This window comes from Columba livia, chromosome 8 (genome assembly GCF_036013475.1).
Source record: "Columba livia isolate bColLiv1 breed racing homer chromosome 8, bColLiv1.pat.W.v2, whole genome shotgun sequence".
NCBI lineage: Eukaryota > Metazoa > Chordata > Aves > Columbiformes > Columbidae > Columba > Columba livia.
Window position 1 is genome coordinate 14958485 of NC_088609.1, and position 24824 is coordinate 14983308.

At 42.1% G+C, this 24824-nt stretch overlaps 1 long non-coding RNA gene across 2 annotated transcripts; it reads right to left on the reverse strand.

Annotated features, from left to right (window-relative positions):
• Window positions 1-19: 19 nt before the first annotated feature.
• Window positions 20-22953, reverse strand: LOC135580108 (uncharacterized). Of its 2 annotated transcripts, XR_010474287.1 has the most exons (8): window positions 22431-22953; window positions 13816-14078; window positions 8625-12443; window positions 6626-6721; window positions 4415-4571; window positions 3590-3723; window positions 1504-1577; window positions 20-158 (listed from the first exon to the last, which is right to left on the reverse strand). It is a non-coding gene; the product is annotated as an uncharacterized LOC135580108 (long non-coding RNA). The 2 variants fall into 2 exon arrangements; XR_010474286.1 differs by having other exon boundaries at window positions 3590-4571.
• Between the last annotated feature and the right edge of the window lie 1871 nt (window positions 22954-24824).

The window sequence follows — 24824 nt, forward strand, 5'->3', positions numbered from 1 at the left end:
CTGAACGATCCCATCTTTGTAGCAGAGCTGCTGGCTTTGCCTGCCAGAAGGGCTCAGAGGATAGAGGAGGCGGCCTGGGGAGGAGGAACACGGCAGGCGTTGGTGCTGGAGCTGCATGCAGGGTTTAGCTCTTTTCCAGAAATTTGCACTGTTCCTGCCTAGTGCGAGAACAGAGGGAAGGTAATCAGCATCAGATTGCTGAGTGGGACCTGCTTTGCATTTCTTGTTGGGAAGACATGAGGGCTGAAACTTCTCTTTCTAGAGGCCAAAGAGATTAAACTGTGGGGTCTTGCTGCACAAAAGGTGTTAGAGTTCTCCTCCCCTTTAGCATCCAGGAGCCATAACCAAAGAACTGCCCCGAATCCAACAGTGTGGAAGTGCTGGGCGTCCAGTGAGTGGGTCCATCAAGTTAGGCAACCAGTCCAGACTCTGACAGCTCATATCTTCCTCTTAAACAAATTGAACGCTCAATTTTATTTCTATAAAGCCTCTCTCTGTTTTGCAAATGTAGTTATTTCCCAGTGGACCAGTCCTTTGTGATCCCCCCATGACCTGGGGCTCTGCTTTTCCTAGATTGTTCAAGGGGCACTGCTTTCACGCCTGCCCCAGCCTTGTGGAGGACACAGCAATGCACTCACACCAGGCTCTGCTCTTCAGCACGTCAGCCACTGCTCACCAGTTTTCTGTCATGAAAACATCATTGCAGCTAGATGGAAAAGGCATACTCTTTTCATTTTTGCAGATGGCACATGGCCATTTTGTATGAATATTCTCCTGGGGAAATCAAATTTTATTGCAGGATGTGTGATATTAAAATGCACCACACTGGGACACTAATATGCACATTAATAACATATGTGCTATATAGAAACGTGGGCAAATTGAGCTAGAATGGGCCTTGTGGTTATGCAGTCTATTTCCCTGTCCCAAGACAGAATTATCTGTATTTATCGTATCTGACAGCTATCTGCCCTATCTAACCTCTACTGGAGGCTTTACAGTTGCTGCATGGAATTTTTTGTTGTGTTTACTTTCCAGCAGAAAGCTCATTATTTCCTCAATCACCACAAATAAAATGAATGAGTGTAGTATAAGGATAATATACAAGCAAGAACAAGTCAGCAGCACAGAAGCAGGAGTCCTGTCCTGGCAGTCTAAGGGAAGCCCTACTTGATTCAAGGATTTATCTGCTTTGACTTGACTACAGTAGGGCATTGTCTACAACCAGGTAAGAACAATAGTCATTTCAGCACACTGGGAAGCGCAGACAAGATATGATTCCTCAGCATCAGAACACTAGCAAAGGGGCAGTGTGAAAATGCAGTTCAATGAGAGGCAGAATAAATGACAATAGCCCCTTATACTAGTGATAAGGATTGGCCCACATTTATTTTTCAACTGTGTCAAAGTGTAACTGCTCTTTATGTTTATTGTTAGTGCTGTCATTGCAACATGATAGAAATTAACTGCTTTATTTATTTATTGGTAAGAAAAGAGACTTACCTGCCATGTGATAAGCTGCTATTTTTACTCCAGTACAAAGACTGCATCAGAAATCCCAGCCAGCTGAGTAATACCTGGAATTAGAGGAAAGGCAAACAGTGGAAACCTGCTGCTCTCAGTTTCTGTCGTAAGAGAGGTGCTATAAAGTGAACTACATCCTGATTTCATTTAAAATACTTTTATTTGAAAATGAAAGCTCTCCAGCAGCTATGGTCCAGTTCCCCAGAAAAGGGGGCCTGTGGCAGAGTGTCCATTGCTGGCACAGACGGCACAGCTCTGTTACCCCCCTGGGAGGCACAGCCAAGGGGCCAGAGCTGCTGATCTGCCTAAGCGGCCTGAAATGGTTTTCCAGCCCTAATCTGGTAACCGTGCCTCTAAATGTTTGTTTGATGAGTTAGAGAATATATTGTCCTCTGCAAAGATGGTTTGGTATATCATTTTTTCAGCCAAAACCTCCCATTTCAGACAAAAGAAATCAGAGGAGGCTCAGTGAGGATCATGTGAAAACAGAACTCACCCACCTGCCCCGCTCAGTGAAACAGTTCTTGGTGCAACCCAGCAACTCAGCCCATTTCCTTTCAAGGGCCGCATTTAGCAGAAGTTCTCAAACCCCTTTCACTGACACAATTCTCTTAGATTTCCAAGGGATAAACCACTGGATCCTGTCTGCACATCCTGCTATCTCCTCTTTGCATTAAAACTCCGAGCTGCCTTGTCAGGTCAGCGCTGCCTTATCACCCTCCCCAGAACGCCTTCAGTCATATATTATCCATAACTGAATTAATATTCACTTCATCCCTCGTGTCTCAGAGTTCACAATTTAAAATCCCAAGCTTGGTAGCTCCAGCAAACACTGGAAGGATTACCAGAATCTCTGCAGCTCCTCACCCCCTTGCTTTGGGCCTCCCAGGTACAGCTGCGCTCCCAGGGACCATCTCCCAGGGCTGGCTGCTCCTCTCGGATGGAACAGGCTGATGGCCCCAGTGGGAGCCCCAGGGGTAACAGACCATAGTTCCCATATAGCTGAATGTCATGATTTATTGACGCCAGTAACAAATGCAGCCTAACGAAAAGAAAAGCTGCAGAGACACATTTTATCATTGACTCAAAAAGAGAAATAAATAGGTTCGTATATAATAGAGGGAGCAATCTCCTTTAAAAAGCAAAGGGATGGAGATAACAATGTTCTTCTTCCTTGCTAGGATCCCATGGCTTTCAACGCGTTTTGGTCTCTGCCCGAAGCCTCTCTCTGCAAAGCTGATGGGCTCATACAACAGATCAGCCCCATCCACCTGCCCTACTGACTCCTGGAAGCCCACAGGCAATTACCAGACCCTGCTGGGGAGGCACCTTCCACAAAAGTACCTGGGGGAGCTGCAAGGGAGAGAAAGATTTAGAAAGATTTTTGTCCATGAATGGTTCAGAGTGACTAGAAGCTGCAGTGAGGTTGAGACTGACTGTACTGACACTGTACATATTTGCATTTGCTCACTTCCAAAAATAAAATTACATTAATGGGGTTTGTGGTTCCTCTGCCAAGAAAATTACTGGGGCCAGTTCAGGTCAAATGAACAATTTAAGTGTAGTGCTTTGTGCTGGTGTCCTTGTTAAAAAAAAAAAATCAAAAGGAACAGGTTTTTGTGACCGCTTGTGATTTATTTTACTGAAATGAAAATGTATTGGGCCATTGCTGCAAGTAATTTCACTGTTTTCCTTCTGGAACCAAAAAATACAAAGCATTAAATTGGTGTGAGCAAAAACCCCATCAAAGAAGGCAGCAGACATGGCAGGAGTCCACAAGTGGCACACGCTACCGTGAGTGCAGATTTGTGTGGTTGTAGTCTCCCCCAAATTGCTGCTCATTACACAGCAAAATCCACCAAAAAAAAAATGAGAGCTGCAGCACTTGCTGTGACAGCTACATGAGAAAATGTTAATTTTTTTTACTGTAACCAAGGAACTCCCAAAGTGACTCCTGTCATACATTGCATTTTGCACCTTAAATGGCTGCAGTGGCAGGACTACAGGATTAATAGTAAGTGGAGAGTAGTGGAGAGAGAAACATTAACTGAGGAAAAGCACTTACCTAACACAGGCAGCAAAATCACCAGCAGAGACTCACTGCCAAGCTCACAACGAGCTGGAAGCCACAACTCCACAAAGGTGTAAGCACAACCGCTGTTTCTCATGGTGCATGATGTGTAAAGCACCCGGGCAGCCCTGATAATACAAGGAGTAGCAATGTGTTAACTAAGGAATGCAAGTTGTACCTCAAGGGAAGACTTGAGGCAGGTCTACCTTGGATGCCAATGTAATATTTGTACATTTGCTAACACCTCAGAGAAAAGACTCGGCGGGAGGGGGAGAAATCTTCTGTACTCACGTAGCTACTTCAGTGAGCCTGGAGTACAAACTGGACTGATGATCGGAGCAGAGGGCAGGGTCCTCAGCAGCGCTTTCAGCTTTGGGAATAGTTACTAGAATCTGCCCTCAACTCCAAGTTACTTTATAGCTTGAGGTACGTCAGAACAACACCCTGAAAAACTTCTTAAAACCAGAGGTAACTAACTACAGATGATGTGCTTTGTTTTCTTCAGTCTGTCTTTAACCTTGGTTCCTATATGCCAAGTAAATTTTTAACCCTTTACTTTGACAAGACACACCGGATTCACACTGGTGTGCCAACAAGGCAGCTGGACAGCTGTGAGGTGTGCACTGGCTGGTAGTGCAAGGACTCACAAAGCTTCTCAGGGCAGTCCCTGAGAGCAGAGATATGGGCTACCCAGGGTGCCTGTTGAAAGTCCACCAGGACCACACATGGTGTCAATGCGGGGACACTCATGGCAAGCAGGAGGCAGGTCTTTTACTTCTGAGAACTTAATTACCTCCGTTGTCTTGCTGATACACTTACCATTTTAGTGGTACTGCCTCAAAACTCTTATCAGGTCTCTTCTTTCACCCACCAGTAAATGCTGTCTTGGCAAATCAGCTGTGGCAACATTTTTTTCTCCGTGTTTGGCCCCAAGGTCAGCTGTGGTATCCAAAGGCTAAACTACAAGACACCACTCCTCATACAGAAAGGAGGCAAACTGACATGGTTACACTCATATCTCAACTTGCAGAGTAGACAACACTATATAAACTAACAATATAAACATGTTTTTCATTATATACTGTATATAAGAACATTGCATCTAATTGAACATGCTCAATCTAAAATCAATTTTCACTGAATCTCTGCAAACTCAATGGAAGTCAAGATAAGCCCACCCATTTTAAGCCTTGAGACTAATATTGCTTCCCCTCTTTCATTAACACAAGTTTATCTCGCTCTCCCTTGAACAGGAAACGCATCAGCCCTCAAATTTGATTAGTGGTAATCAGAAAACATCCACACCTGCATGCAGGCAGTGGGAGGCTTTTCAATTAAAAATGGATTTTAAGCACATAATGTAACTGTTTTGAAAGAACGAATGCATCTTTCAAGGGAGACGAGCTATACAATTCATTTATGTATTGTGTTTCTTCAAGGATAGTAATGCTATTATATCAGGGAATGAAGTATCTGAACTGTGGAAGGGATTAATTTCTGCTCTTCAGAACTAAATGTATTCAATGTCACTAAAGAACAACTGGAGAGTTTTTCAAAGGTTGGATGATAGAACAGCCAGTGCTTATCATCTGTCCAAAACTAGGTCCCTTTTTTCGTGCTCAGTTTATGTTTAAAACACAGGTTCAGGGACTGTGAGGTGGAGATCTGCACCTGACACAAAAGCAGCCCAGAACGTACTGGAGCAGGGCTGTGCATGGAGGAGCAGGATGATTAATTCTGAGGAAAGCAGAAGGGCAAGGAAGCAGCGCCTCGCTGACATAAGTGATTTTTATTCGTTCTGTTTCCAAGTCTTTACCGTCTTTAATGCTTGTTGAAATAAAACATTTGGAAGAAAAATCCTCCCTGATGGGTTGACTTTCTCACCTTTCTGTTAAATTCTAAGGGTGTTTCTGCTCCTTGCTTATCAAGTTCCCAGTAAAGCCAGAGGAAGGCAAGATTTGATATTCCTGCTACACCTACATGTAAACTGTAAGCAAAATTATAAACAACATCTACAGGCTTCTTTCATTTGCTATAAAAAAGCTTAGAAAAGTACATCTGTGCATTTCTGTTTCCTTTTCATACTGTCTTTCAGCTCTTTGCTTCTGTTACCCTAAATAGAAAGATAATAGTAGTAATCTATTCCTTGGGGCTCTTGTGAAGTTTCATCAATTAATATTCATGCAGCAAAATGGAATAAGTGCTAAGCATCATTACTGTTTTCTCCCTCTTCATTAGCACATCATGTACATCCCAAGTAGACCAGATAAACACAGAAATTAACTGTCCTCAATGTAAGGCAAGTGAAAGAGGTAACAAGACTGCTAGAGAGCCACTAATTAAAAATGTTTGCTGTGAGTGGGCAACAAAGATGATTAAGGGAGTGGAGCACCTCCCTTATGAAGAAAGGCTGAGGGAGCTGGGTCTCTTTAGTTTGGAGAAGAGGAGACTGAGGGGTGACCTTATTAATGCTTATAAATATATAAAGGGTGAGTGTCACGAGGACAGAGCCAGGCTCTTCTCGGTGGCAAACAATGATAGGACAAGGGGTAATGGGATCAAGCTGGAACACAAGAGGTTCCACTCAAATTTGAGAAAAAACTTCTCGGTGAGGGTGACAGACACTGGAACAGGCTGCCCAGGGAGGTTGTGGAGTCTCCTTCTCTGGAGACATTCAAACCCACCTGGACATGTTCCTGTGCGACCTCACCTAGGTGTTCCTGCTCCAGCAGGGGGATTGGACTAGATGATCTTTTGAGGTCCCTTCCAATCCCAAACATACTGATACTGTGATACTGTGAGTGATGTTTGTGTCTAACAAAACAACCCACTAAGTTTTAAAGACATAAACATATTTCTTTACTCTTTTGAAAAAGTTCTGCCTGCAGCAAAGAAGCTCTGAGAATATGCTTCATGTTTCCATGAGAGCTGTGCTTTGGAAATCACACGTATATTAATAAACACAGGAAATAAATGAGATCTGCAAAGAATCACTGAGGCGGTTTCCAGATTCTAGAACGCAAAACCTACTTGCTGCTTCAGTTGGGATCCTGTTTGACAAGCCGCTGCTGTGGGAGGGGACAGCCATGGAGGGGCAGAGAGACAGCTCTACTCTGGAGCTCTGTGCTGGAAGAGGACAAACAGAAAGAAACATTAAAATCAGAACAAATTCCAGAAAAGCAGCCCAGTAGGTTGCATTGTGGCTGTGGATGGCACACTCTGTTCAGTTGGGTCAGACTCCCAGCTCCAGCGCACACACTAGCGCAGAGCTGAGGTGTGCAGCACCCACAGCACACACACAGCACCCACAGCACACAGTGCCCACAGCACACACACAGCATCCACGGCCCAGGAGCCCCCTGCTCTTGAAAAGCCATCTCTCTGTATTCCACGTTCACTTAAATGCTAATTCCCTCCCCCTTTTCTTTTTTTTCATTACCACCAAAAATCACCCTTCACTGCCCCAAGCTCTACCACCCTGTGATCATGTGCCTCTACACCACAGATCTGTACAACACAGCATCCTGACCTGGCAATGTTTTACACCAGAGCACACAAAGCCAATGCAGTGCCAAGTATCTCTGTCAGCTTGAAGCCGTGCTCTGGCTTGGAGGAGTTTTGTCCTGAGCTGCAACCTTCTGGTTTGCAAGCAGAAGCCCCTGCTCCCTGCGACAGCAGAGGGAGAGCCACACACCCTGCCCGAGCTGACTGGGAGTGTGTTCCAGCAGCGGCAGGTGCTGCACAGAACTGCGCTTTGCAACTGGCTCAATCCTTGCAACTACTATAGAAACTAATTCCCATTTCCACTGTTTTTTGATGTAGGAATTTAGATTAGTCCCAATATCATTGGGGCTTCTCAGCTGTCCACCTCAAAGTCTTTTCATTTGGTCCATCTCAAAGCACAGCTGGTGGCTGTTGTTCTCACATCTGTCCAGAATACCTTGAGTTTTGCTTTTGTAACAGCTTGCCCTCACTGAGAAATTTTTCATGGTGCAGCACGGTGTCATTTTCTAGATGCGGCTGGCATGAACAGTGCACAAGTACCTAAGCTGAAATAGCTTTTTATATTGCATCATAGTCTGACATAGAAAATTGCTGCACCACTCTTATCAAAATGTTTCATGGCCGAAATCATGGCCCCGGTCTGCTCAACCGTGCATCAGCGCCCCACTGGGTACATCAGCAAAGTTGCAAGGGGAAAAAGAGCTTTGTGCAGAGGTTCTTGCAATTGAAATCCCTAGTCTGGGAAATTAAAAGCACATATGGGACTAAAACCAGGCTATGAAGCCTGATTTCCTTTTCTTTTCCAGAAATAACAATTTCATAATAGTATTCTGCTGGACATGGCCTTCAGTTAAGGGGAGGTGACTCATATTCCCGCTTATGCAGATGGGGACTTGAAACACCCATGGAAACCCCACAGCCCTTTAAGCGTGGGCTTACTCAAGGGACTAACTTTGCTTCCTCACAGGGTGAATCCATGGTGGATGACTTGCAAAATGGCAAAAATTGTAATGGAAGGATGCTAATATGTGCCAGTTCTGTGGCGTTTTGTTTGTCGAGGAGCATCTCTCAAACAAACCAATTAAAAGCCTGCAACCAGGAGAGCAATAAAGATTGTGGAAGAAAAACCAACTCACAGCACCTGACTTTAGGGATCTGGCCTGACAGTTGGTCAAACTGAGGCCCTGTTTTACTGAGTTAAAGTGTTTCAGTTATGGTTGTAGTAAAGCCTAAGACTCCTTCTCACTCACATTGAACTTGTGGTTCTGGGTACCACAGAGACTCAGTGAAGAGCTTGTTGTACATAAAACATTTGTCCTTTGGACATGCCAAGGTGGGACAGCTCGTGCATCACTGTTAACGCTGAGGAAGGATGTGTCAGTAAGACAGTGCTTGAAAAGCCAGTGCCTGTACATGCATACATGCTCTCCAGCAAGGCTTTAAATAATATTGTTTCTCCTGCACAGCATTCTCTAGCAAGAAGTCCCTTTTGTCCATTATCACAGACCATAAGAGTGGTCATTACCTCAGGTAAGGGAAACAAGAAGGGATGCCAAAGACTGTGCTTCCTGGCGTAAATCAGTTCTCGAAAGGCAGTAATTTCCTTTGAATCTCCCAGGAGTGTCTCCTCTGTGGTAGACCTTGTCAGATGGAGCTAATCCCACCTGGTTTCAGAGCCAGACCTCTATGGCACATGAAGCACTGATGTGAGAGAGACAGCAACTCCTGTGTCCCTGCTGAGAAGAGATAATGGCAAGCTCTCTGCTACAGCACTATGGTGTTGTAATCCTGCACTTTTTAAAAATTACAAAAATCTCTGTCATGAGATTAAGTTTGGAGAAGTTTGGCTTTGCCTCTCCTCAGAATGCTCTGTGGAACTGCCAGATGGCAGCTGTGAGCGGTCAAACTGCTGAAAACCTGCCTGCTCCAAGCCAGCACTGGTGATGAAACAGTCCAAACAGGCAAGATGCAAGTCACTGCAATCCTGGAGGAAGAAAAACACCCTTCACCCTTCAGAGTGTAAATTGCATTAAAGTGTACCGAGGGAAAAATGGGCTTTTCGCATTTGCAGAGCCCTGACAGTCAGGAAATTTGGTTTCCCTCATTTACTACAGATGTCTTACATGATTCCTTTCTCTGTACCTCTGTTTTATCTCCTGTCCCACATGGAAAATGTACCTTCTTTTCCCACAGTGGAGAAGGTTGAGAGCAGCTGAGAATTGCCAAGGTGCCTGCCCAGGTCTGCTCTCGCTTGAGTCCCTTGGGCAGCGTCGCATTAACCGCTCTCTGCCCCAAATGGACACCCTGCTGCTTCCTCCTGTGTGCAATTGTCCTGCTATACAAGGCCAGGATTTAGGATTATGCTGGAATTCCACCACCTGGGAGGAGGAGATAGGGCAATGCAAAGCAGAAGTGGACATGCCCTTCAGAGCAATCAGGTTTTACAGTGACAACCTGTTCCGTTAGCTCCGATTCCATTGCAATGCGATTAACCGCGTCCGTGAAGTGCTGCCTGGTTTAGATTAGGCATTATGTTAAACCCATGACTTGCTTTCATTCTGGGTCTTTAGAAGATAATTTGCATGTTTCAGATTTTGAATTATTGAAGATGAATTGATAGTGTAAGTAAGGGTACATAAACTGTATTTACACAGTAGATGCTGATCCCACCCTTCTCACTCAAATCCAGTCTCTGACCTAAGGGAATGTGGCTCACAGGTTGTGTTTCACATCAGAATTCCACCTTCAGAAAAGACAAACTCACTTAATGCAAACTCACTTTAAGTGCAAAAGTCAAATCTGGCTGGGAAGAAAGCCCACACCAGCTAGCAGTCTTTTATTCTGTCATACTATCAGACTGTGTGCTACAAAATCCAAGCCAGATGTGTTTATTAATAACAAATATTTTCTCTCCAGGAATATCTGGAGTTTAATTAACCCTGACACAAACAGCTGTCATAATGAGTATCGAACCATTTCTGTTCTCATCATTTGCATTTCAGGAATGCCCTAAAGGAAAAGGAAGGATTCATGGTGAATGCTGTCCATAAATTTCTCTGATCTTTTCCTTTCAAGAGGAGTAATCACCAATGAGCAGCAGTGAAAAGTGCAGATGGCATGTAAAAATAAGTATAATGTGCATCTATAAAGTAAAACGTCCGTTTGTCATGGACAAGAGCTACTAAAAGAAACTCAGTGAAGCAGGCTGGTTTTGCTCAAAGGTTTTGTTCTGATCAATGTGATCAGAATCTGACTGTCAGATGACAAAATGTTCTTTCTTCAAGCAGACCTTTACATTGTAAAAAACACGCTCTTTGCATTTCAGAACCACTCCTTAAAGCAGCCTAAACTTCCAGGGTGTCCAGAACATTTCCAGATAAGCAGAGAGACACTTTGCAGGTAAAACATAACAGCAATTCTTAAAAAGCAAGCTTGCCTTGACTTTTCATGTTCCTAGTAAATTAATTGGTTGTCTGTTTTCCTCTTTTTTTTTTTTTTCTTTTAAGTACATGTTTCATTAATTAAGAAATGGTTTAGTGCATTTCTTCCATTCAGACCACACAACAAACATTTAATCAATGCAATATCTGGACCATATTCCAGTAAAATAGCCATCTACGGCTTGTAGGAACATTACGACCTTTCAGAGCCTAAAGTGCATCCTTATACGACAGATTTTCATTCTACTCTAACAAGCAGTGATGCCATCCCACAGCTCTGCTTGCGGTTTAAATGTTAAATGTCCCCAACCTACTCTCTGCTAGAGGTGTGTCCATGTATCAGAGCCACGTCCCTCCTGGCACTGCGCACATGTGTGGTGGTTTTGCAGGAGAGCAGCAGGAGCAGGGAGAACATTAGGAGGCAAAGTTACCAGCAGCATTCATGATGGGTAGTTTTGAATCCTTGCTTACTCATACCAGTACCAATGGACGCTTGCTTGCTTGTTTTTCTGCTAATTTCAGTGATGTAGCATCAATACAGTATATTTATTGAAGTGTGAGTTGATCTGCATTTGATTATCTCCCATAAACATTTGTGGGAACTATGAGATGGACAAAATCTTCATGCATCTTTTTGCTTTTCAGTGTTCATCTGTTGTTGACGGTAAGCATATCACAGTCTTGCCATTTCAGATTCATCTCACCTGCCTGTAAATATTGGAAAGGCAGGTCTAAGCTCCAGGACAGCCACCTGCGTCCCTTCCAACAGCAAATGGCAGGAAGACATGTTGCTACAGGGTAAAATATGTCTCCTGGGCCAGGATGAATTGCCAAATGCTGGTTGCTGTCTATTATTTCCATTGGCTACAGAAGTGTGAGCAAATACCTGAAACCAGCTAATTTTTAGATAGTTGAAACAAGGTGAGAAAATGCTACCCTTGCAGCTGCATCTGTTTTGCTTTTGAAAGATCTGCTTGATTTTACAAAACATAAGCGAGATTCTTGCTTTCAGGACACAACCAGGAAGATTAAAAAATAAACTTCCTTCCCCCATTGGCACACTGTTATTCTTCCCCAGCCATCTACTAATCTGCTGGTTTTTTTAACCTCCTTCCTGCAAAGCACCTGGCAGTGGGCACTCCGAGGTAGCTGGAAATGAACCTTTGTACAGGTTCGAGACAGCAATTCAGCAATTCTGCATTCAGCAGTTCTCATGTTTGAAATGAATACTGAATCATGCACACTGCTGAAAAGTTTACATTTGTCTGTTCCTTGCCTTTCCTCAATTACCAGTTTGAAAGAACATCTTCTGTTCCACCCATCTACACAGCGGGGAAGCGGCATAAAACTTGTGTTATGCTGTTTTTCCTTTGACTGGCTTTTGCTTTTAACAAGAGCAGCACATGCAAAACCCTATTCCTGTCTGGTGCTCTATTTGTGTGACAATCCATAGCAGTCCTGAACTAGAACTGCAAACTAAAAAAGAAGCCCTGTCATTTAACATCATTGCTACTAATTACACAATGAAGGAGAAAAACCCTAGTCTTTTAAAAATAAGAGTAGTTCTTAACTGCAATTAATTTTCAGGACTCTCAGAGGAATCCATGCCAGAGAGCCATATGTTATAGTGCACACCTAACGCTGGAGAGACATTTACTGTGTTCTAACTCTTTTGCTTGTACAGCAGGGTTTCGGTTGGGGGAATGGTTTGGGTAGGGGTTTTTGCTAATGTAAACCTAAAATTAGCCTAGTTTGTATTTTAATTTTTATTTTAACCCAGAACATTGTATGATTCCACCTCATGTTCTTACTTGTATTTACTTCTTTCTGGCCGAAGGCAGGTGAAGGGAGCAGGGGAGCACACAGGGAGGGGGACAGGCACAGGTCCACACCAGGGCTGCTCTCTGCTGGAGAGAAGAGACGGTCAAAACTGCGCAAGTGTCTGACCGGCTCCTCAGTGAACAGTGTGATTTAAAAAGTATTCCAAGAGGAGCTACAAGGAATTAAAAGACCACTGAGCCTGAGTGCTCTACCAGGCCAACTCATGGAAATGATTACCAAAAAAACCGGAATCAACAAGTCTATGGGCAAACATGGTTGAGCAGGAGACTGTTAATGTAGCTCTTGTAGAGAAAAGTCTCCACCCAGATCTGTGCAAGCTCCTGAGAGACAAACCATGACAAAGCATTTAGTAATCATCTTACCCAACTTTGTTACTAATGTGAAAAACAGTCCAATGTGCTTTAAGAGCAAGGAGGAGCACAGCAGGTAAGTGGTGGGAGGGAGGACTGGTGCAAACCCAGTGCTAAAAGCAAGGAGGTGGTAAGAGAGGGATTCCCAGGAGAAACTGGAAGCAGGATTGTGTAACGAGGTTACCACATGGACATGATGAAATAATTAAAAGTCATGGAGATCATGCTATGGAGACTGGAATAGTGAACTTGCTTCTTAAGCTTCTTAATGTGATCTTAACTATCCCAGTGTCACTTATGCTCATATGCATAATAGCATCCTTTAATTTTATAACAATACATGAGTTGTTAGCTGGCCTCCTCTGCTCCCTGGTAATTTAGATTAATAGCATTTATGTCTTTTCTTTAAATAAATTATTATTGGAGCTTTCTCATGGTACCAGAGGAAAGATGCCTATTTTTCTTCATGTTAATACTATCATTTTTAAAAGTCTAAGATGTTTTTTATTCACTTGAACAGGCAATATGAATAGGAAAAGAGAATTACATTTGCACTGCATAAAATCAAGATGAAATCACTTCCGTGGAGGCTTGATATACACTTAGCAAGCATTTTTAAAATTCCCATATTCCCAAAATGTACACACGCACATTGAGGATCAGTGGCTTGTTCAAAGGACAATTTACTTCATTATTATTTATACTGTTTGGCTAATGAAATGATCTGCTTTCTTTTCCTTCCAGTGAGATTCTGGGTAATCTGAAAGGCTCATAGTGATACATTAGTTCCCGTGGATGTAACTCACTAGTCATCCAGTACTATGAGCTTTCTTATGCCTTTCCCCTACAGAATAAGATTTGTATGCCCAACGTTAAAGACAATTGCATTTTTAGCATAATTTGCAACATCTCCGTCTTTATCTTTTGAGGGTGCTGGTTCAGTCCCATAGGAGAACTGTATATGGTCCTTTACATAATCTGGAAGATGCATAAAAATCCTGATTATTAGACCCAATTTTATAAATTCAGGAATAAAGTAGCCTACTTTTTTACTAGCCCTGCAATACTAGGTACAGTATCTTACCCATCATTTGTGCTTCAAGTCCGCAATGGTGATCAGAAATCCCAGCAAACCGAGAGGATTTAGGTATCACAAGCCAGTGGCCCGGTGTATTCAGGGCAGTATCCAGGGAGCAGTTGTCAGTGGTGAGTGTGCAGGAGGCAATGGCAGGACCCAGGCTGTACGGCTGGACGCCTCCTCTTACAATCCTTTGGCACATCAGAATGGGACTTTCTCAGCTTTTTCATCAGTGGTAAAATGAAGAGGTGATCTGATTTGTTAATTGTCTGGGAAGAGGAAAAAAAACAACATTACTACAATTTTGTTGAAGTTTAATTTTCATGATCTACATATCCGTTTTGCTAATTAATTCACATTCCCAACTGTCTTTCACATTCTCACTCTAATAATTCAGTATCTTTTAAAATTTTACTTTAAAAAAGCAATTATTTTCTTAGCTAATTCTGGTTTCAAATTAGGGAGCCAGAGATGACTTAGCACATCACTAATATCCCTCAACATTCCGCAGTTTTCATTTGGCCACTGGGGAATTCTTTAGCGGCTGAGTGTCAGGTTTTAACTACATGGCTTTGTTGGAAAAGCTGTTTTATTTCAGTCCTTTACCCTTCTGATCCACATAAACAAAACTGGAAAACAGAACTGCTATTTGAAAAACAGGTATTGGAAGGCAATAATGGCAGTTCACATACTTTTTGTATATCATTTAAAAACCACATGGTGGCCAAACTTGCAGCATTGTATTGTCCAGAACACCAAACCATTAGGATCACATTCTGGAATTGTGTTGAAGGAGTTATGATACAGTTTCTCTGACAACTGGTATGTAAAATTAGGTTATATTTCATTTAAAGAAAGAAAGATGAATTCTGACTCCAATCACATTAATTCACATTAAGTAAGACTTTTAATTATATTAAAAATTATCTAGAGATGCAGCAAAGTGCTTAATTCACACGGCTTGGTGGAGAAGTAGGCTGCAGTCTGTTTTATAAATCTCACCTCAACTTACTTAGGACTGGCTCGTCTTTCTTTTCTCCAGCCCTCTCCTCAGCTCTCCCAGCCCATTTCAGCCTGGCTACGAGCTGTATGGTGATGAATGCACAGTCCTGAGGCTGAGCAAATGCAGAATCAGCAGAGTCAGGGCTCTGCCGACCCGCTGGTTGGAGATGGTACTTTCCCAGCAAGCACAGAGTGAGATCATGTCTGCTCATAAAAATGTGTAGGCAGATCGCTAGATATCAAGGTAATGTCAGTTATTCCTCCAAATTGCTGGCACATACAGTGAAGCAGAGATTAAAAGCAAATCTGGCCTTAACACTCTGGTTTTGTGTTGTGCTGTTCAGGGCTCAGCAAATATTCTTGGTCAGCAAACCCACAGGAAATCTACTTACTCCAGCTATCAGGCCCAGGACCATAAATCATTGTACTAAAGATAAGCAGCAGTGAAAAACATCAACATTATTTAGCACTGTAGAGAAAATACATTTGCTACAGGGATGAAACCTAGCTAACGGATTTAGGATGTCTTTGTGTCATTGCAAACAGAAGCTGGGCTGCATATGGAAGTACATATGTAAGATTTCAGTGAGCCAATTCAGTGAAAGCTCCCTGTTGTTTTCTCAGCCTGCCGTGCTGCCTCCAGCCTGCAGCTATGGATTGTACTTCTCTGGAGCCCCTGAAGAACATTTCTGAATGTGGAATCTTGGTGGGAAACGGGGCATCGATTCATATCGATCCCCCGTCTGCACCTCCACCCTGGCTGGCTGACAGCATCCCCGGCCACCTGCACTCCAGGGTATTCCCAGTGCTGCTCTTGCCCTAGAGAGCACAGACACAGCAGAAGATGCCATCCGTCTTACCTAGAACAAAACAAGGACAAAATGTTTCCCAGTTTACTTATGTGAACAGCACAGCACCTTGGTAATTAGTAGTTTAGGGATTTCTCATTCTGCCAGGTTTATTGAATATTAGTGATGTTGAGGAATCCTGCTGTGAATAGCCAAACACAGCTGTAGTTGTTTATCAACAAAAATTTTCAATCTAGGTCAGGCACATCAGATTTAAAAAAAAAAAAGGCAATTTATCAAGCAGTACTGGGTAAAATACAAGTCTTGAAACACAAGGGAAAGCTATGATGCACAGTATGAACATATGGAACTTGACCTTTAGACATAATTTAATGTCTTTGTGAGGCATTCCATAACGTTTTGGTAGCATTAATGCCACAATATTTGATCTTTTTGCACAGTAACAATCATATGTTAACACAGCACACAGTTTTGCCCGGTAATGTTTCCTCCTAAGATTTTCTCCTAAACCGATATTTACATAGGTATCTTCTTCAAAGTCCTCAGACAGGGAACTAACAGCAACATTGTGGATTATCTCCAGTGAAACCAAGCCAGTCCCTGTTTTTACATGGATTCAAAGCTTTTTCCAGGTCCTGGTGTTTTGCATTTTTTTCTACACCAACCTACCAATCACAAATAACAAGCAGCCCTAAGCCACGCCTGACAATACGATGAGATGTTTACAAAAATAATGAGATTTTTAAGTAACTCTCCTTGGGGTTTGGCCAAGGAAATGGCCCTGGAATGCAGATTTGCAAGCCCTCCCTACCAAAGAGTAGGCAATATCTGTTCTCTTTCAGTTTCCAGAAAAATGTTTTAAGTCTGGGATTAAGGCCAGATGTGGCCACAAACAAATTTGGGAAGGTGAACTAACTGTTATTTGCTGAAAATAATTGCTTCCTGTTACGATTACCATAGCAATTAACGTAATTCTTTATAATACTCTTGGGAACAATAAAGTTAGTGGAGAGGAACAGCAAACAAATATCTTTCTCTGCTCTAGGAAACAGATTAGTACCAAATCTGGTTTGTTACATGGACAGCGGGAGAGCTGCTTTGTCCTTAGTGCTTCACTTTCTTGCCTTTAAATGCTTGGCTTTATTCAAAGTTACAAGAGACAATTAAGTTGTTGTTACTTAGCAACCATGACTGGGTTCAGGAGCAAAGCACTTTGGAACAGACAGTACTTGACTCCTAGACATCACCTCTCCAGCATACCTGGGGTCACTCACTTTTGTTCAGAAATGGCACAACAGGGGCACAGAAAAACAGTCCAAGTACTTATAAAAGTGTTCACAGCCCATTTTTCAAACTACTAGAGGAGCTTTACACTCCCCTGGTTTCCCACCATACCATCACCCAAACAGACAAGTTTCTGAAGAAATGTTTGAGACAGTAAGGACAGAGGGGTCTAAGGGCATCTCAGGCATCTCAGTGCTAATGTCACCAATGTCAGCTGCAGCGACACACCTATGTCCTGTGGGTGTCCCAGTGGACCTCTCCTTCTAAGTGCTCCCATGTATCACTTAGATGCTTTTGAGTTTCAAGGAGTTACTTAGTATGTCCTTAGATGAATAGAAAGTTTTGAATGAAAATATTATTACTGTAATTGTACATTTCCTGTAAATTATGAGACTTTGGTACTTCAAAAGTGGTAGATGCATCAAACATTGGTGAGAAAATGTTATTCCTTTGTATAAAAGTCCTTCAAATAACTCTTTTTCCCCTCTCCCCAAAATTCCTAACTCAGTGGATTTATGAAAACCTCACAGTTCTTTCTCTGTCTACTCTTGTAACACGCTGGACAGGCTGGGGAAAAGAGTATTGGGGAAAGGGACCATGTAGCACCAAGCAAAACAGAGCAGATGTTCCGGCCCAGACCTTGATACATAACCACTGTGCAAGTAATTAAATATGTGCTAAGAGTTATTTGAGAAAATAAAGCACAAAAGACAGAGAAGTGACTAATTTAGAAGGATCATAATACTTAGTTAAGACTCAAGGCATAATCCTGATAATCTTCAGAGCCGTTCATACAAAGGGCTCTGAAACCACCAAGGCCAACTTTGACCGGTGCGTATGAGGCAGCATCAGGCCCCTCCTGCTCACAGCTGGCAAAACCACTCTCGAATCACAGATGCAGAGTGGGAGGCTCAGGGTCACGCACCAGTGTCCAAGGGTGAGTAAAGCGTGTATTTTCCTAGGAGTTTAAGCACAGGCTTCAAAAATGTTTGGCAGATATTACAAGAGCTCCCAGTGGAAGCAGAAGGCCAGCATAACTGGTCTCAGAGCACTAACGGGTGAGGAGGCTTTTGCTCTGATATTCTAGCATCCAGATAAACTGTGTGGTTCTGGAAGGCTGAACAGATGTAGCTGAAAGTACCGGTAGCCAAGTATTTCTCATTAATTTTTGCTGCTGAAAAATGCAGTGGAAAATGGAGAAAATTAATTTGGCTGGGGGATGCGATGCTTGCCTGGTAGACCTTAAGTATTTTGTTCAGCCCCAGTACACAGGAATGGAAAAAGTCTGAATATATTCAGTGAGGGTCCAATTCTCCACTGGTCACAGCAGGGAGCAAAGCTGTGAGCAGCGGGAGCGTGGGGATGCTGTCTGGGGAAGAGCAGCCCTCTCTTGTTCTGCCACCTTGCCTGTTCTCTGGCACTAGTGACCTGCTTATTGATCCTTCCCCGGAGGTCCAGCTTCACAAACGTCGTCTGCCAGGGATGCAGGTACACAGCAGAAAGGGAATCAAGAGGTACAAAGTGGAACCTGCAGCTGTGGGTCCTTGGCAGCTGAAGAGCAATTGCCTCTCCTGAAAGCAGCTTGAAGCACCAATCAGAAGTGATCCACAGGAAAAGCCAGATTCCCTCCATTGTGATAGCGGTATCATGAAATTCTGTATTTGCCTGAATCCCCCATTGCACCATCTCTAACCCTCTGTCCAGTCAAGTTCCTGCTTACATACCAGCTGTGTGCATTTTGTGTATATTTTTATTCTTTGCAACCCATTCACAGGCCTTGTACCAAGCTGCCCTGTGCTCCTGAGAACCCTTCTCCACACTGAGAGGCCTGTGCCCTTCCATTAGCCGCGAAGTTCAGTGTCTCCTTATGGAGAAAAGGATTCTGAAATGCAGGAAAGGGCCCAGAATCAATATAAACAGCAGAAGCCTGAGAAATGCTTACAGTCCTGTCAAATGACACTCTTAGTCTTTAGAATATGATGTTCAGAGCCCCTGGGAGCTGCAGTCACAGCAGAAACAGTGAGGTGAGAAGTTATTTCCTTGTAAACAAGCAATATTTTCTGTAAAACAGCAAACACCAAGAGCTAGTGGCTATTGAAGGTTTCAAGGCTTCTATGTGGCAAGTTCTTGTATTTGAAAATGAAATTAGTACAAAATGCAACAACATTCTTGGTACATTAGACATGTATTAACAATGTTCTTTATAGAATTAGATGACATTTAAATTGCTTCTAATAATGTAACTGCACCATGAAACTACTTTGTTTCCTTATACTGGAATAAGAAACAATGATTGTGATATTTTTGCTTTATTAAAAGATACTATTATTTTTAAACTTATGCTCCTCGTTAGCACAAAATAATGGATAGGCACTGATCTAATTCTCAGAGCCAATTTATGCTTAACAATATAATAAGTTTGCTCTTAACTGCCAGAGAAATATGTGCTCCTGGGTGTTTCCTTTCAGTTCCTTTCTTAAGCATGTGCAGCATTCCTGTCTCCTGAAAACTTGTTCTATAAAAGGCTGTTATGTATCTTTGATACTGTGGGATCATATTCTCCCTAGTCATTAGACTGGAAAGCCTATGTGTTTCCCAAACATTTGTTAAAATTCCAAATCAGTTTCAAGATGTACCTTAAAACACGTCAGAAGAGCTTAGATTCTGAAAGTTACCAGGGATTAGTCTATTTTCCACTCAAACCCCAGTTTTAGGTACTGAACTAAACATAGTGTTCCTGAAAAAGAAGGAAAATTTGGAAAAGTGTAAATGTTAGGGGAGGTAGGAGCCAGAAGCCAAAACTCAAAGTACTTTTCTCTGAATCATCTTATGCTGTGAGACTTGAAATCTGAACAAACACTCTTTCCCCTTGAGGCAGAAACAAGGAAGAATTTGAAATCTATAAGGCTGAAAATAACTTTCCCAAAAATCTTCCACATTTCTGTTGCCTTGTTAGACAGCAAAAAAAGTACAGAAGTGTATGAACGTTTGGATGTGAACACTTGATGATGTGTCATGCTGCCCTGTGATCTGCCATTAAAAGCAAGTCGCAAGGGCAACTGTAACGCAAGCATTGCCGAATACAACAGCATGAGCATTGGTGGTTGCAGAAGGATAAGCAACCACTACTGAATTCTTTTGCTGCTGCAGCACATCTGCATCCCCACTGGATCAATGAGTCCTGGATGAAAAGACTTCCTGTCTTACCTGGTCCTTCTTTTCTTCTTTCTTTATGTGCTTTTCAAATAGCACAAGAAAACAGATGGTGTACACCTCACAGCTTTGTCCCAAACGAGCTTAAATCACAGAATTTTTTTGTGATTATGATAAAGCTGGACCTGGATGTTTGTTGCCCAATGTCCTTGACAAGACATATCAACATAATTTTACAGATTTTATCTCTGGTGTAAATGATGGGAGAGACCAATGCCTCCCACAGGCTTCCTATTATCTGATTTACACTGTAGAAAGAGCCCTTTCTATCTCCATCCTTTCCCACTGTGCATGCTTACTGCTCCTCTATTTCCCTTTTCCTTTTCCTGTACGTTACTGTGTGGGATCAGCAACGGATGCTCAGCACCGTTCAGATACAGCTCAATAATCTGCCAGTGAACTCCCTCTTTGCATGTTTAAATTCCCCAGTGTAACTTCCAGATTTAATTTAGTCCCATTACATCACTGAAACAGAGCTCCGCACTTTCATTATTCTCTGTCACGGGATATTTTATGCTTCCTCATGCTATTTCAAAAAGACATGCAAGCAGATGCACGAAGAATCATGTTATGCGATGGTATTACTGTTGGCTGGCTCATACTTAACAGTTACCTGGTGAGTTAAAGTGTTATTCCACATTCCCTGTCTAAAATTAGGGAGTGACTGCTCAGTGCAACCACTTTACAACTTCTTTTTTGTTATTATTGAAGATATTGTGGTCTTCTGAATAAGTCAGAAAATTACTTCATTGAAATGCTACTGCTACCACTGAGGAGTCTTCAGCTCTTCATACCACTTGCTGTTGCCAAGCTGATAAATATGAAATACCACACGTCAATAACCTGCAAGGTACATTATTTTCCTCAAGTAGAACAAGCTCTCCAGTTGTGATGCATTGGAGAGATCTTTACTCCAACTACCGCCCACTAACCTGCTAATCAGCAGCGAAGCAAAGAGCCAGAGCCAAAAGCTCAAACCCAAAAGCTCATCAAAACTTGAAGGAAATCACTTGCACGGCAGGCATAGATTTGCTGAAACTTTATGATCTTATGAGCAGATGACATTCATGCGAGTTATTTTCCATACTGACTGGGTGTTTTAAATGCCAGAAGAAAGAACAGTAAGATACAATGGTGAATCACCACTCCTGAATGAAAAGTGAAGTCAGAGGGGAAGAGGTTGTAGATTCCATTTTCGAGCACACCTCTCTCCTATTTTTGTACCAGGCTCAGTATGTTCATGCTCAGATGCAGAAGAAAGGATCTGTAGGACACATGTACTACTTTACCCACCTCTACAAGAGATTTAACCAGACCTCATGACCTTTGTTTTCCCAGTTCCCGCCTTCCCATGGCATTGGAGAAAATAAAAAATATTCACAAATTACAGGATCTAATAACTTGCCCTTTAGAAGAATCACATTACTCAGAAGTGTTCCATACATGTAGCCATTACAGCCAACAACTTTAGTCATTGATTTCCCAACTGTGGCTCAAACCGTTATTATTACTTCTAAAAACAATGTATTTCATGAATACCAAATGTATTTCTTGGAGTTATCTGATGTCTCCCTTTAATCGTGGAGAGATTCTATGAACTTGTTGCCTTTGTCATAAACAAAGCTATTTATTTCACTGGAAATATCTGGCTTTTCTTTCATTATGAAGCACTTTGATATAACCTCATGTGACATTAAAGCCACTGCACCTTATCTCTCAGTATCATTAAAATATGAAATAAGGTACTTATCTCTGCTTGAAAATACAAAGAAAAAACTGTTCAGCTGCAGTATTGTCTCCTCTGCAGAAAGGATTTTGGGATGACTGATCTTTTTAGAAAACAGCAAAATGCAGAACAATGTAGCACTGAAAAAAATAACATGTTCCTTTACCTTTTTAAAACCCAAATGCATGAATTCTGACTCTCCTTTGCACCTAAATCATCTCTTTTGCAAAACAAGTAACAGGCTGATGGATGCAACCACTCTATAAAGCTCAGATGGGGTGAAAAATTGAATTTTAAAACTTTGCAAACAAGTTGCTCTGAGTCAATTTTCCCACAGCTGAATCTGTGCTCTTGTCTGTTCTCATTTCCCACAGGTAGTTGTGGCATTGGCAATTTGAAGTATTTCATAAATAACTTGCTGGTATTCAGCATGTTGCTTTATTTCCTCTCCTATAATTGAGTTTGACATTTTGATTCAGCATTGTACAAAGAGCAGACTCAATTTACTGAAATTTCTGTGGTCGATGCACTTAGGAGAAAATACTGATTCCATTTTGCAGTACATTCATTAAGAGAAATGTACTTACCTTACATTTGTTTGCAGAACCGAGTAGTCATTATCAGAAACAAGAGTTACATCTCGTTGTCCTCCCTGGGGTAAGTCACAGCATTGGGCAGGGATGATTCTGACCTGAGGCCTGGTTTCCATGAGGTTTTTCTGGTTTCCCAGCTGAAATCCAGTCTCATGGCTGTTTGAAAGCCACCTGCAGAGCCATTTTGATTCTGTCTGACCCAACATGAACATCTGAAGTGTTTCCATCTGCTACCTACTGTGTGAAAGAAGAGGGAGAACACAGAGGCAGAGATAATTGCAAAGCACCTTGTCGTTGCAAGGTGTTACCCGTGGAATCCAGATTATCACAGTAAACATGACAACCGACAACATATAATGTTCATCAGCCAGCTGCCCTCTCTCCCCTGCTGCTTCCCTCTAATTCTGGGTCTTGCTTCAGCACACCGTTTGGAATTGAGGTCTTAGGAGGCTCAGGATGCTGCCCCATCACCACCTCCATGCCCCTGTGCATCCACAGTCCATCCACAGCCAACAAAAGCCTGAACAAGCCATTTTCTCCCAAAAACTCCCGGTGACACTGCTTGGCCCAGCTGGTGTAGGGCTCAGCACTTTTGATGGAGCAGAGAGAAAAATCATGGTCCTTAACGTTAAAAATAGTCACAGCCCCTGTAACCACCAGCTTACTTCTAACAAGGGGGAAATGGAAGCTGTGGTTTCATAAGATACTCTTCAGCTAGAGTGTTCTGAAACATCAGCTGCAAAAAAGGTGCTTATGTGCAGCTCTTTGTACTTGCACTGTCTCCACTAAATCAATTTCAACACTTTGTGTTGCTGTTGCCATCAAAACGTACTCTTCTGTACATAAAGCAAGGATCTTCAACAGTTTTTCTAAAGGATGTGGATTGGAAAAAGCATACGAATAATGGAGAAGACTAAAAATATGTTTTTAAGTAGCAAGTGTATAACGTAACTAATATCTGAATTTTAGTACATTGCTCAGAGACATGGATTCAAAAATACCTGGTTAGATTCTTCCCATACAAAGGCATTTTATACAAATGTGTTATATAGACACACACATACATATTTATATATATAAAAATCAACTATTTATACCTGTAGACCACACTCTCGATGTCACTGAGGAACAACAGAATGACAGAAGAGAGAAGCCAAGTGCAGTTATCCGGTCAACCACTAGAAACCAGCACCCTGTTTCCAAAGATCTACTCCAGGAACAAATGGTGGTTGGGAACTACGACAGATCCTGATGTTGGTGGTTGTTCAGGTCAGGGTTTGGATTTTTTCAATTTCTTGGTGTAGCAGAGACCTCTTTTTTAAACCAGAAATAGCTTCATGTTGCTAGGAGCTGACTTTCCAAAAATTTGTCCATTGCAGAATTCTCTTATCCTCTGCTTTTAAGGCAATATATTAATGGATTTTTATCCAGCTATTCAGTATCTGCTAAAATATGAAGTCCAGTTATATTTTTTCTTAAATTTCTAAAAAATGACTAAGAAAAGAATGAGTATAATAGATCTTCCACAGACACCTACTAAAGCACTACTCCTCTGACCTTATAGCTGTAATAACTTCTAAATCTATGTGACAAAATTTTAAATTCCTTACCTCAAATTAAGAGAGATTGGATTTCTGTGAGCTTCAGGCTAACAGATGAAAACTTAAAGGCTTCTCATTTGTACTCCTAGGAAGTAGCTGAATCTTTATGATTTTCCTGACCCATGCTCTCCAAAACTTGAAGGATGGAACAATCTTAAGGATCCATAGCATTTGCCATGTTAGGAAAACAATGAAAACAGACATTATTCTCATTCAGTAAAACTGTGAGTTTTATTTGGCCTTTCTTAGAAACTTAGAACTTAGAAATTGCAAAGGCCAAAGCTTTCAGGAATTATACTTAAATAAGGTGACTAATTATGAAACTCATTGATATTGTGGAACCATTGATATAGTATTTTCTATTTAGACCCAAAGTCAGATTAAAGATTACAAGTGAACAGCCAGTCTTTAATATCGAAATATCCAGAGAATGATAAGGATGGGAAGAGTGAATCACTTTGGAGTGAGTGGCTACTGGTGCCAGTGAGAGTCCAAGGAAAGCTGCAGCCAGTCCCAGAACTACCAGCAGGCCCCAGCCTGGTCCCAGTGAAACCAGCCCGGGCCTGCTGCTCATGTTGCTCTAAACACACAAAAGCACACTTTCTATATCTTATAGTCTGCAAAACATATTGCACACTGTTTCACGATTCTCCCATTTTTATTTTGCCCTTACGATTCAAAAAATCCCTCCATAGCAACTAGCAACTCCTGTCAGTTCTATTAGTGTCGGTATGGCTGACAGTAACAGCACAGCCCTCAGTTTGCTTTACTATTGTCAAACAAACAT